This window comes from Schistocerca piceifrons, chromosome 4 (assembly GCF_021461385.2).
Source record: "Schistocerca piceifrons isolate TAMUIC-IGC-003096 chromosome 4, iqSchPice1.1, whole genome shotgun sequence".
In the NCBI taxonomy this organism is placed as follows: Eukaryota; Metazoa; Arthropoda; class Insecta; order Orthoptera; family Acrididae; genus Schistocerca; species Schistocerca piceifrons.
The window spans coordinates 236,424,645-236,437,619 of record NC_060141.1 but is presented as its reverse complement, the minus strand read 5'-3'; the positions used below and the strand labels follow the sequence as shown (position 1 = coordinate 236,437,619).

Here is a 12,975-nt window from a genome sequence, read left to right as displayed (position 1 = left end):
AATTTCTTTTATGAATTGTATTTTTCCTTTGTTTTTAGACAATAGGCAGACATGAGATTACAAGTACGCAGAAGGATGGATGTACCGAGATGCATCCATCGCCAAAGGTGCTAATGCATGTCTGTGAGGTGGTACTCAACTCGTAAGTGCCCAGTTCAGATTCTAGTGGAGAAAAGCATTTAAGGTTGGATATAGTTTTACCAATATTACAGTTCTTCACTCGCCATGCTCTATTTTTATGTTTATAAGTTTTGGAGTTACTTCACCATTTTCAAGGATTAGACATTTTTGAGTGTTATATCTGTTTCACTTTCTGTCCTAGCAGTAAGTGAACAATGCCGTTTTTAAAGTGCATTGAATTCCTCAACCAGTGTGAATTTAATAAAATTCTTTAGTTAACTGGACCACAATACTATTAAATACAACAAAACCAAAGTTTCAATTGTCTTTGCAGCAGTCTTCATCAGTTTAATCAGCCTGAAGAAGACCACAGCAAAGCCAGTCAAAACATCAGTTTTATAGTATTTCATAAAGATGTGACCCAATACGCAGAAGTATTTTATTCACACATTTTTGTTTTCCAAGATTAGCACCTCTGATTACATTAACTACCAAATAAAGTATTGGTAATGACTACCTTCTGCACTGTTCATTTACTGCTTACCTGGTAAACTGAAACACACATAACACACACATTCTCTCTCCCCCTCAGCCCCCCCTCCCCCCCCCCCCCCCCCCTCCCCACCTGCTTTTTGGAGTATTTATTAAAAGTATCTGCTATGCAGGAACTGTTGTTTACAGTTCTCTTCAACAGAAATAATGTCACTTTCTATGGCTTCTTTCCTTGTCTTTCTTTTAACATTATTCCACATTGATTTCATTTCGCTGTGCGATCTGTCAATTTCAGATGAGATGTGCAAACTGCTTGATTTTATTTTCACAACTTTTCATCGTATGTTAAACTACATTTTATACTATAAAAGTACTTCCAGATCATTACATTGTTCTGATTATATAAGCCCTTTTGTTGTTGTGGAGAGACTTTCATACCCGCAATAATCCACGGTTTCTTTTATGACTTCCTATTATTACATTTGTTTTTTTTTTTTTTTTTTTTTTTTTGAAACCTACAAGGGGGTGCTGAACAGTAATGCCTCTGAATTTTTTACATGAAAACAATTAAAGGTTTTTAATAAAACAGACATTATTAGCATTCCACACCTTTATTCTTCATGTCTACGTATTTATTTCTCAAAATAATCACCCTGGTGACAAACACATTTCTTCCAGTGAGAGATCAGTTTGTTGATACCTTCACTGTATATCAGTTTGACTTCATTGACAGAGCCATAACATCAACCCTGTCTGCACTGCGTCATTGCTATCAAAGTGAAGTCTTCGTAGATGTTATCTGAGTTTTGGAAACAGATCAAAAATGGAACTACACGAAGTATGACCAATGTCAGTGAACCAAACATGCTGGATTGTTGCAGGTGTCACAGCGCTCTTGTAAGGTCTCGCACTGTTGTGCTGAACGAGAGGTCGCCCGAGTTGTGGACAAAATCTTCGAATTCATGCTTTCAGTTTTCTAAGAATCTCACGGTACCTAGCAGAGTTTAAGGTGGTGCCTTCTGGCATGAATTCCAAATGCACCTCACCTTGAACATCCCAGAACACTGTGAGCTTTACTGCCTGCTGATGGGCAGGTCTTTAACTTCGTGGGCACCAGTGATTGTGGTGGAACTCCACCAACGCTCTCTTGTTCTTGGTCAAAATGATAAACCTAGCTTTCATCATCATGTCACAATATAATTCAGGAACCCATCAGCCTCATGCTCAAAAAACAAAAGAAATTGTTGACAGATGTCCAATCTCATCTGTTTCATGTCAGGAGTGAGCATTTAAGACATCCAACATGCACTCAAGCTTTCTAAACTACAGTTCTGCACTAATGGCATGTACACACACTCACAATATGCCACAATTACTTGAGAGTTGTGTCTTTATCCGATGATTTTCTCTGATGAGTTCATCAACCCGATTCCTACGAGTCTCGTCAGTTGCCGTAAGTGGTCATCCAGTGTGACCACACATTGAGGTTAGCACCACCATCTCCTTCATTACAAGCACAAGCAATTGAACTTCGCACATTATTTACATCAATATAATCATCACCACACACAGCTTCCATTTCTCTGCGGATTACAATTGGCATAATATTTTCTTTGGTTAGAAACTTGATTAAAATACACTGTTTCTCAAGCACTGACATAGTTATGTTTACACACCACCTTGTTCAACTCTGAAATTCAGAGTCCTCTAGTCTGTCTCTAATGACCTTGTTGTCGATGGCACGTTAAACACTTATCTCCTCCTCCTCCTCCTCCTCCTCCTCCTCCTCCTCCTCAAGAGTCCGCTAGTAGCACATGGTTGCAACTTGTGTCAATGAAGCAGGGGAGTCAACTGAGTAATATGCATGACATTTAATACCTCAGCTGATTTTGAGAGCAGAATAAAAAATTCAGAGGCCCTACTTTTTCAGCATGCCGTCATACTTCCCAAAATGGATCCAAACTCAGTAAGAAAGACCTTGAATTTAGGCTAGCATTAGGTTCATTTTAAATGCCACCCTCAATCAATATTTTTAAGCTTCCTTTAAAAATTTCAGTAGTTCAGCCATTAATCAGCCTCACACTTTTCTTAGGGTGTTTCTGAACTAAGTAATGTGACTAATTGTATATCTTGATCTGACTATCTGTTTACAAAAGGATGGACACTTCTCTCTAACTTCTGCTGGTTGTATGAATAAATTACCTATATGGGATCTACTGTGTTAGGTAATTCTAGTAGGGAAATTGATGATTGATAGTAAATTATAAGCAGCTAACAGCAACTCTAGACCACTTTTCCTGCCATATCCCTTAAAGAAATTTATATTAAAAATCAACTCAAATTAATAACACCTAGCTTTTATCTGATAGCATAATAATTCATCAAATTCTTTTACGAAAAATTCCAAATTACCCAATGGAGAACTGTATGCTGTAACAGTCACAAGTATCACATTCTCCCAATATTAACTCATAAGCACATGCTTCTATATCCTGATCTATTTTTTATTTATATTCCTTTTATATGACTGACAACCCCTTTATCCATATTGGGACTACATCAATATGCAGCCAATTTATAACCTCTTACATTAGGATTTCTATCCCTGTGCTTATATGGTGTTCAGCCAAAATAAATCAATTTCTTTCCAACTATTGATATCATGCAATCACATCAACAACTCATTTACTTTATTTTTTATACATCTAATATTCTGATCTTTCCAAAATGGTAATGAAAGCTGAAGACTGTACCAACATTCACAATGTGAAATGATTAATAATGGGACCTACATACGACAATCCAAACACAGATTGCAACATATATGTTGTGCGTGTTTTTGTCATAGGTAAGCTAGCAAATATCTTCTGTGTAAAGCAAGAAATCTGCAAGCTTTCAGAAATGTTAGCTTTTATAAAAGTGTCTTGACATCTTATCAAAAGAACTTTATATGGCACATTTTTAGTGGTTTGGAAAGTTATTTCCGTTCTCTTAGCTGTAGCTGCTAAAGCCTGACTGGATCTATTCAGCAGAATATTTAAATTTAGTCACTTGATTTATTGTTCTATTTTTATCTTTGATGTTTGACAGTAGTTCCACATTTTTAAGACGTCATTTTACAGCCATTTCACTCTAGCACTTCTTCCAGTGTGTCAATTTGCTGTGTGGAGCTTCAAAAGCCTTTTTCATCGGGGCTATATCACCTGCAAATGCAAAGCATTCCATTTTCACCCTCTTCTTCTCCGTCCCAATGCTCTAGAAAAGTTTGCTTCCTTAAAATCTTCAAACCAGCATGTAAATACTACTGTTTTACTGGTATTAAGAGCACTACTTTTTCCCTCCCTTTTTTTCTGATTAAATGATATTTTGACTCAAGTGTCAAACCTTAGTCTTCCCAATGCCCTCACCTTCTGCTTTCTGTAGTTGTACCTGATAAAGTATGTGAAGACCCTGCTAAGGGCGAGTCATATATTTTCTTCTTTTCAATTTATACATTCCAGATATCTTGTTTTATACTGTAAAGTGTAACCATACTTTACTTTTATTTTGTTACAACATGAATTTCCTATTAACATGTTTATTTTCATTATTTATTTTTTGGTATCTCAAACTTTAATAATATGATTGATGCCCCACAGCCGATTCCTATACGGCATGATGCATCTCAAAAGAGACCATTCAACTGCCCACAACTGATTTGGCACCAGGGCATCAAAGCACAGACATTTTATTGTCTCTGTGTAATTTTTATTTTGCAAATGCATTCTTATGTACATCATCTTTCTAAATTGGGCATCACTATGTAATGCCCAATAATAAACTGAAAACTGGTTATATTTTCTGTATCTATATGCAGAAAATAAAGCTATTTCAAACCATCTATGATAAATTAGTTCTTTTGGATACAATTCACTATGTAATAGCACCTACTAGGTAGTTTCACATTTTCATATCTAGGAGAGTTGACTGAAAAGTAATGCCTCCACCTTCGTAACTCATCAACAGTTGGCAGTATTGGTGTGCAGCAGGTACTGGCTTGTTCCATAGTCTCTTCGCTGCAGCTCCAGTTGGCAGGAAGCCCTAGCATTGAACAGTTGTGTTGTTACAGTGTGAAGTATAGAACTCTGCGCAGACAGTCAGTCAATGCAATTTAAGCAACGTGTAGTCATTGAATTCTTGACAGCAGAAGGTGTCAACTCAAATGAGATTCATCAGAGAATGAAAGCAGTTTATGGAGATTGTGTTGATGTGAGTGCTGCGTGTCGTTGGGCAAGTAATTTTAAAGATGTTGAGGCGGGGAACATCTGACCTGCATGACAAACAAAGAGTTGGACGTCCTGTGACAGTGACCACTGAGCTTAGTCCAGCAGACAACAATTGCTGCTCAATTGCATTTGCATTCTGGGTCATTCTATGTCAAATCAACACATTTTAAATAAAAATTTGACCTCACCCTCTTAGATTTTGCTGAAAGTTGGCATACTTATAGTGGGTGCTGAAACTAAGAAAAATTCTAAATTTCAATTTTTTTATCTCACACCATTCTTGAAATATGACTATGTAAACTTTTCAAAAACCAGCCAAAAATGAGTGAATGGACTTTTTTTAAATTGCCCTAGGAGCTGCTCTAATTGAGCTAGAGCTGGGAAAGCTGTCATTTTGCAGCATTTTGCATGCTCTTTCCAGGAATATACAACAAAACATAGCTTCAAATTAATCACCTTTTTCAAAATACTAATTAATATTTTGATTTATTTCCTTTTACAAAAAGTACATAATTGAAAATCTTCAAAATATTTCCACAACTACTTCATACTGTTGTAAATCACATGACAAAATATAAATGTGGAATGATGATGGGTTCATTGTTAAAAAAAATTATTCCGGACTCTAGTTTTTCACTAACAGCCATAGTTTGACCAAACTGACCTTTAACAAACAGAAACTTCATTAAAATATACTGAAAGGTAAGTAAAAAAGGTATTCGAAATATCAAAACATGAATTTATTAAAGCAAAACTAATCAGCATTTTTATAATTGATTGCCTATTTTAATTTCATACAACTTAACTAACAGTATATTTACTGATAAAACAAAAAAGTTTAAGCATTTAACTACAAACTGAAAAAAAAGTATGAAAAAGCAAAAGTATTAACATAATAGTTCTGGTTCACGAGGTTTGGAATGAAACTATTAAAAAAATTAAATACATAATGCTTGTTTTTGAGTAACAGGTATCTATCCATAGCTAAATTTAATGCAATAGGTTCTAATAGTAATTTTGAAACAACTTTCTATATAATATACATTAACACTAACCTGAGACAAAAATTAAGTTTTGAGTTGAAAGCAGTTTCCCAATAAACTGTCTTGGAATTTCGCAGATAACATTTTAATAAATCCGACTGGGTTTGGTTTACATAACTTTCATTAAGAATATATGTTCTCCCTGTCGGAGTAAATGGATTTACTTTTGTGAGAACATTCACAACTGACACCCACAGGACATATGCATGTGCAGAATAGGAGAATAACTTAGCTGGTCCACATGGATAAAGAAAAGTTATTTTCACTTCATCAAGTTCTTTGTTTTTTGATTTTTTTTTTTTATGTACCCAAGCCACCAGTTTCTGCCATACACAGTGTGACACAGCCTGCTACATCTTGTTACTTCAGTTTGTCTGGTGACGTAGTTACTTCCCTCTCCCAGCGGTGCATATCACCTGATAATTATTTGACTATTAATTTTGATGTACTGTTGGGAATGAAATTGCTGTGTTCCTTTGATTGTCAATGCCTCTTCAAGCCGGCTTTTTAATAATATTTCTGAAGCAGCATAGTCTTCTTGAGTGGAATACGCAAAATCAACATTTGTTATATTTTCTACTGCCTACTCAAATAGATCTCGTGGGGTTTCAATCTGATTTTAGTATGGCCTTTGCAAACTTGCACATGCTGCCAGTCAGATAACTGAACCCCCTACTCCATCACAAGGCCCTTTCCCATGTGCTGTGGCTGAAAAGTGCCACTCCGCTTTTATCTTGAAGTCTTCCTCATGAAGGCAAAGGTTCAGGAAGATTTATTTTTGTACTGAGCAGCAGAACCATCAGAATAATAGTATATTTTTTTTGGAAGCATTTGAAATTTATTTGTTAGATAAGAAACAAGCTTCTTTTGGAAGGTGTAAACCACAACTGTATTGTGCTCCAGGCAATCAGAAACAATGACAAAGCTCAAACGCTCAATTTTGTCCTCCTGTTTGTAATATATAACAAAAGGATGAATGGTAATCTTTTGTCTTGTCCAGTGGTAACTCTGAGCTTCATCCTGTAGAACTGTACTATAATTTTCCTAAAAAATCACATATGACAACAAATTCAGATTCCATAAGGTGTTCTATTGTGGAGTTAAGGAATGTTCGTTGTTGTTTGGCAATGAAGTCATGCCGAATCAAAGTAGACATCTAACTACAAAATAAATCTATGAATTCTTCAGAACTTTTCTGAACAATTTCCAGATTACAGCAGTCAACTGACATCCACTATCGCAACTGAACTCGTTCAATTAAGTTTTCATCAAAAGAATCTTGTAAAATTTTACGTATGACAGTTTCTCCAGGGCAATATTCATAGTTTCCCATTAGCAATCAACTGATGATGGGTTGCAATGCATTTTTGCAATGCACTGCTTATAATTGTTTAAGCTGCTGTTTGTTACAGTATTTAGTTTGGCATTTTCTATCATTAATTTTATGTTTTGGTGAGTTGTGCACACACAGACAGTGTGTGCGTGCCACTCCAGCCAGCAAATACACAATGTTTCAGTCTCAACTTGACAAATTTAGAGAAACCTATTTTTATGTTAGGAAACTTGTCTTTAAAATGTTTGTAAGCTTCTTTAAGGTTGCACAAAATAAGTCTCTTTGATATTTTTGTTTTACTTCCGCTTGTTTCTGTAATTGTCACACTATCTTTAATACCTGGCATTGCCCGGCTAACTTCATCATTTTCATAAAATGAATGTACAGTTTTGACAGTTTCTGTTGGTAAACAGTTCCCTGGTTTTGAGTTTGGACCTTCCGTGAATCCTTTCTCTTTCAAAATTGTTTTGGACTGCCGAACAATGTAATTAGGAGCATTAAATTCCCTCATTATTTTCCTGACACTCCACTTCTCAGGTAAACTTGGAAGACTCATTAGTTTTTTTGCTCTACTTACAGAATTATTAAAGTTTGTATTGAGATTTTGAAGAAATAAGTTTCAGCAGCAATAAAAAGTTTACGTGTCACTGATGAGGAGATTTTTTTCACTTTTGATTTGGCAATGCCTAGATGTTACTTTTTTCTTATCAATTGGGGACTCTCCTAGTTCTTGAAGTGATGTGTTAAGTGTTTGAACAACCACTGAAGTTGCAGCGAAGTCAGGGTCTTGGTCTGGGATGAATATCTCTGATCCAGAAGAATCTTCTTCAACACTTATCACTGATGGTTACATCTTTCCTACATTTAACGCAAATCCTGCCACCGCTAGGTATTTGTGGAAATAATTTGGGCATCCATGCTGAGACATTTCTCAGTTGTTTTTTTTCTGTATCTAATAAAATGATTTGACTTCTTCAATGGATTAGAATACTGCACTCTTACAGCACTCTTACAGCACTGCAATTTTACTTGGTTCCATATTGACACAAAAACCACTTATAAACTCTCCTTCAATTTATATACTTACTTGTAACTGAACTATTAAATATACTAGATACAAACTGGTCAACACAGAGGAAACAATTGATTTGGACTAAAACCAAAGTGCACAATAATGCTGTAGGCACACTAAGCCTTAGAAGGAAACAGTCTTGTATCCTCTGAACAATGGCTCCCGTCTCTGAATGATTGTACAGACATCAAGCACTGTGCTTGCTTCAACTTGTTCACAGCCTGCTGCATACATGGACAGGTACACAAGCATGCTCAGCCTTCATACAGTGGCTAAAGTCTGTGCTAATGAAATGTGCATTTTTGGACTAGAAGTATTATATCAATAGTCTATTTACAAGTTTTTCACACCTTATTTAAATCTTAGCTATAGGTCCCACACTCAACATTTCATTTTGCCAGTTAATAGACTATTAGTTTAAACTGTAAAAAACTAAGAAAATAAGCAATCAATTACAGAAAATGTTATTTGATTTTGTTTCAAGAAGGTGATATTTTGATATTTCTAGTACTTTTTTACTTACCTTTCAGTATTTTTTAATGAAATTCCTGTTTGTTAAAGGTCAGTTTGGTCCAACTACGGCTGTTAGTGAAAAACAATAGTCTGGAATAATTTTTTTTAACAATGAACCCATTCATCCCACATTTATATTTTGCCATGTGATTTACAACAGTATGAAGTAGCTATGGAAATATTTTGAAAATTTTCAAATATGTACTTTTTGTAAAAAAAAAAAAATTAAATCAAAATATTAAATAGTATTTGGAAAAATGTTATTAATTAGAAGCTATGTTTTGTTGTATATCACTTTGGCAAGAGCACGAAAAATGCTGCAAAATGACACCTTTCCCAGGTCTCTATCTCAATTAGGGCAGCTCCAAGGGCAATTTAAAAAAAGTCCGTTCACACCTCTTTGGCCAGTTTTTGGAAAGTTTACATGACCATATTTCAGGAATGGTTTGAGGTAAAAAATTGAAATTTGGTATTTTTCTTAGTTTCAGCACCCACTATAAGTATGCCAACTTTCAGCAAAATCTAAGAGGGTGAGGTCAAATTTTTATTTAAAATGTTTTCATTTGACATGGAATGACCCAGAATGCAAATGTAATTTAGAAGCGATTATTGTCTGCTGGACTAAGCTGTTTGCTGTGGCATGAGCTACCAAAAACTAATGTGTTCCAAGATCTTTCATTTACAACTTAATAATGTTTCACATATGTTAAACATTAACAGTAGCTATAAAAACAGTTAAGCATATTTCTGCATTAAAAGTTATTCATCAGGTGTGAATTTGTGAATGTGGTGCATGTAGAAAATTGAATGAACTGCAGCTTCACTATCTGTGAGTTGAAGTGAATATTGTATTCTTTCAATAACTGTGTACTTGACATTAATGACTATCGTTTGCCTGAAATGTTAGCATCGTATACACACAAACTTTGAGCTATATAGCAGCAGTTGCCTACAACCAGCCTGTACCTACAGGAAGTCGACCAAGGAATAATATTACCGCCAAGTGGATTATATACCATTCAAGAGGAGACAACAGTTGCAGTTTACCACTGATGGACCTACCACCGTCTGGCTGCCAACAAGGTCACACGTCACATCCCGCGTACAGATAAGCATTGAATAGAGCTCTCTCAGCAAAGATTTGGAAAGTAGTCTCAAATTGTTTTAATGTAATTGCATTTACATACTTCTTTGAATAAATGTTGCTTTATAGTGACTGGATTCCAAATTTCATGTTGTCTTTGTCTGCCACATTATTACTTTCCTAATGTTACTGTTTGTTAATTTATTTTCTCTCTTATTTACTTTAATTATCATTGTACATATCTTTTGGGGGATGTGCTTTGACATATGTGTAAAGCGTTTTTGCTGGGTAATTTTACGTATTTAAATGTTGCATTTTGTAAAATGTGCAAGCTGTTACATCTGCCATTAGTTTCCAGGCTCTGACCGATCAGAATCTCACATTGTTGCAAAGTATAAACACAATAGGTGTTTTAAATTTCAGAGCTGTCTAATGACTGTGGCTTATTCTGGCACTGGTCACATGCAGCAATCTCATACTCGTGGGTGAGCTTCTTGTTTTTGTAGTTGCCTTTGGGCGATTGAACAACTGGTGTGACTATATTTTTCAAAGGTATTCATGGGATTTTTATAATTTATATCCCTTTGGGTTTTGCTTACTAAATCTGTAAATGACCTTTACAGTAACTCCAATTGTAAAACAAGTTCTTCTGGAGAGGAAAGAAAAGCCACAAAACTGTACTTCATTACATTTCCAAGTTAAATATTTAGGAATATTCATAATCAAAATTCACTATTTAAATCTTCAGAGTGGAAGTTTCATTAGATATGGTGTCATTTTGTGGCAAGAAAATTCCCCCCCCCCCCCCTCCCCCAGTGCTGTCTTATTGAAATCTTACAGTCCTTGGCTCTCAATTTCGAAATTTAGTGGTGGCCCATTTATTATGGTTTGTTATGAGTCTACAATATGGCAATCAAAGGGGAAGAGCGTGTAGTGAGATTCCAAGTTTGGGGAAATGAACAAGTGGAAGAAAAGGAAGTGGTAACTGTTATGGAAAATATGGATGAAGGCTTATTTCTTAAATCAGCACTGGGTCTTAAAACAGAAGTAAATGGAAAAGGTGGAACAGTGAGTAAGTTTCAATTGCTGTTAATGAAAATGGAAGAAGTGGGGAAAAAGGTAGAAGCTATTAGAGAATCACAAAAAGAAGTGGGTAAGAAGATAGGAAAGCTAGATAAGACGTTTGAGCAAAAACTGAAGGAATAAAAACAAGAGTAGGAATCTGAGTCAGAAAAGAAATTTTCTGATTATTAAAATTTTAAAAAAATATTAAAATTAAAATTTTGGAAAAGTTGACAATTAAGTTTCAGAGATAGTCAAAGTATTTAAATTTGGGATATCTGTAAGACAAGGAAAATTTGAGATATTACAATTGAAAATTTAGGCTGCTTGGGGGGAATTTGGATTGGGAAGGCAGATGCACCAGATAAATATGAGCTGTTTGAGGATTTTGCTTCAGGATTTCTAGAAAAGAAAAACAAAGCAAAGTCCTTGAATATTATTAAAAAGCATCATGGTATTGTAGGAAACTGGAGTATCAAAGAGTACTATGAAAGGCTGATGAGTAAATTAACATATCTGGATGGCCCATTGAGTGAAAGGGATACTATGGAGGTACTAATGGAGAAGCTGCCTTCTAATAAGAGATGTGTGTTAACAGAATACAATCATACAATTAAAGATTTCCTAAGTCGAGTGAGGGATGTAGACAGGTGGTAAACAAATTCTTCACTTCACAAAAAAAGAAATTCTGAATGTTGTCATGAGACAGGGATCAGACAAACAGAATGAAATAAATAAATGTGTGAGGTGCACAAGAAAGTGGTCAAGTGAACTTTTAGGGATAATAATAGAGATCATTCCAAACGGGAGGGGCCCCAAGTAGAAACGAACTCCCGCAACAGCAATTGCCCATTCTGAAGTAGGTCAAACTTTCGGGCTCACAAATATTACAAGCTGCCTTCACGAAAAAGAAAACAGAATTTGCAGTCATGGTAGCAGTAGTTGTAACCCTAATTTTGGTAGTGGAATGTGTGACATCAGAATCTCTTGATTGAAGATAATATGTCTGAAGTTACTTACGGAAGTATTGTGGAATCATTGGGGTCTTGTATGGAAATGTATTCTCAAATGTGTAATGGTGTCAAGTACATGAGGAGCAGCTAGGTGATGGGGAAGGGAAAAAAGGGAGGTTACAGAGAAAAAGTGATGATAGTAGTAAGGAAGATAATAGTGATAGGAGTTGAAGTAGAGACGAGGAAGAAAACAAGGGGATGTATTTCTTTAACATAATAGTTTGAAGGAGGTATATGAGGTAAAAGGAAGGAAAACTTTTTTAAATTACCCAGGAGATGAATACCAGAAATTCTGTGAATGATAAAATAGATGTAGATGTTGAGAATGAAGTTAATGTTTCTTATCGTTGGCAAAGATGAAGGTCTGGCAATGTGTGAAAATTAGCAATCATTGTATAGAAGAGAAAGGCCTTCTGAAGACACAGTGAAATTACCCAAAGTTTTTTTTTTAATTATGTAATGGAAAATGCTGATGAACTGGGAATGCTAGTACCTCAACTAAAAATCAAATACTTCTGAAATTTGAAATTGGGGGCATAAATCTGGTGTGTAATTTTCTTTATTTTTTAGTTCCGGGGCTAAGTGTAGGTATCATTCTAGGTCTGGATTAGTTAACAAAATACACAGCAGACATTAATTCTGGGGACAGTTTTGTTAATATGGAGAGTGGTGAAGGGTCAAAAAAGGGTGTTAAGCTGCATGAGAGTCTTTCAGTAAAACCTTATCCTACTGTTGGCACAAAGAAACTGAAAGGATGATGGAATGTGTAGTTACAGAAAGAAGTAAGGGAGAATACAACAGCCCTTTGATTGTTGTAAGTAAAAAGGATAGTTGTGTAAAAGTTGTCACAGATGGAAGAATGTTGGACACAATAGTGAGGCAAGAGACTCATCGTCCAGAAAGTATGGAACGACTACAAAGTGAACTATATGACAAGTCTTGATTTAAGAGTTCGTTATTGTCAAGTGCCACTTGCTT

The 12,975-nt window shown here is 35.4% G+C and overlaps 1 protein-coding gene across 4 annotated transcripts in view; it reads right to left on the bottom strand.

The window, feature by feature from the left end:
* Window positions 1–12,975, bottom strand: part of LOC124794959 (ATP-dependent DNA helicase DDX11) — a 162,284-nt gene that overhangs the window by 80,871 nt on the left and 68,438 nt on the right. The window lies entirely within an intron of this gene.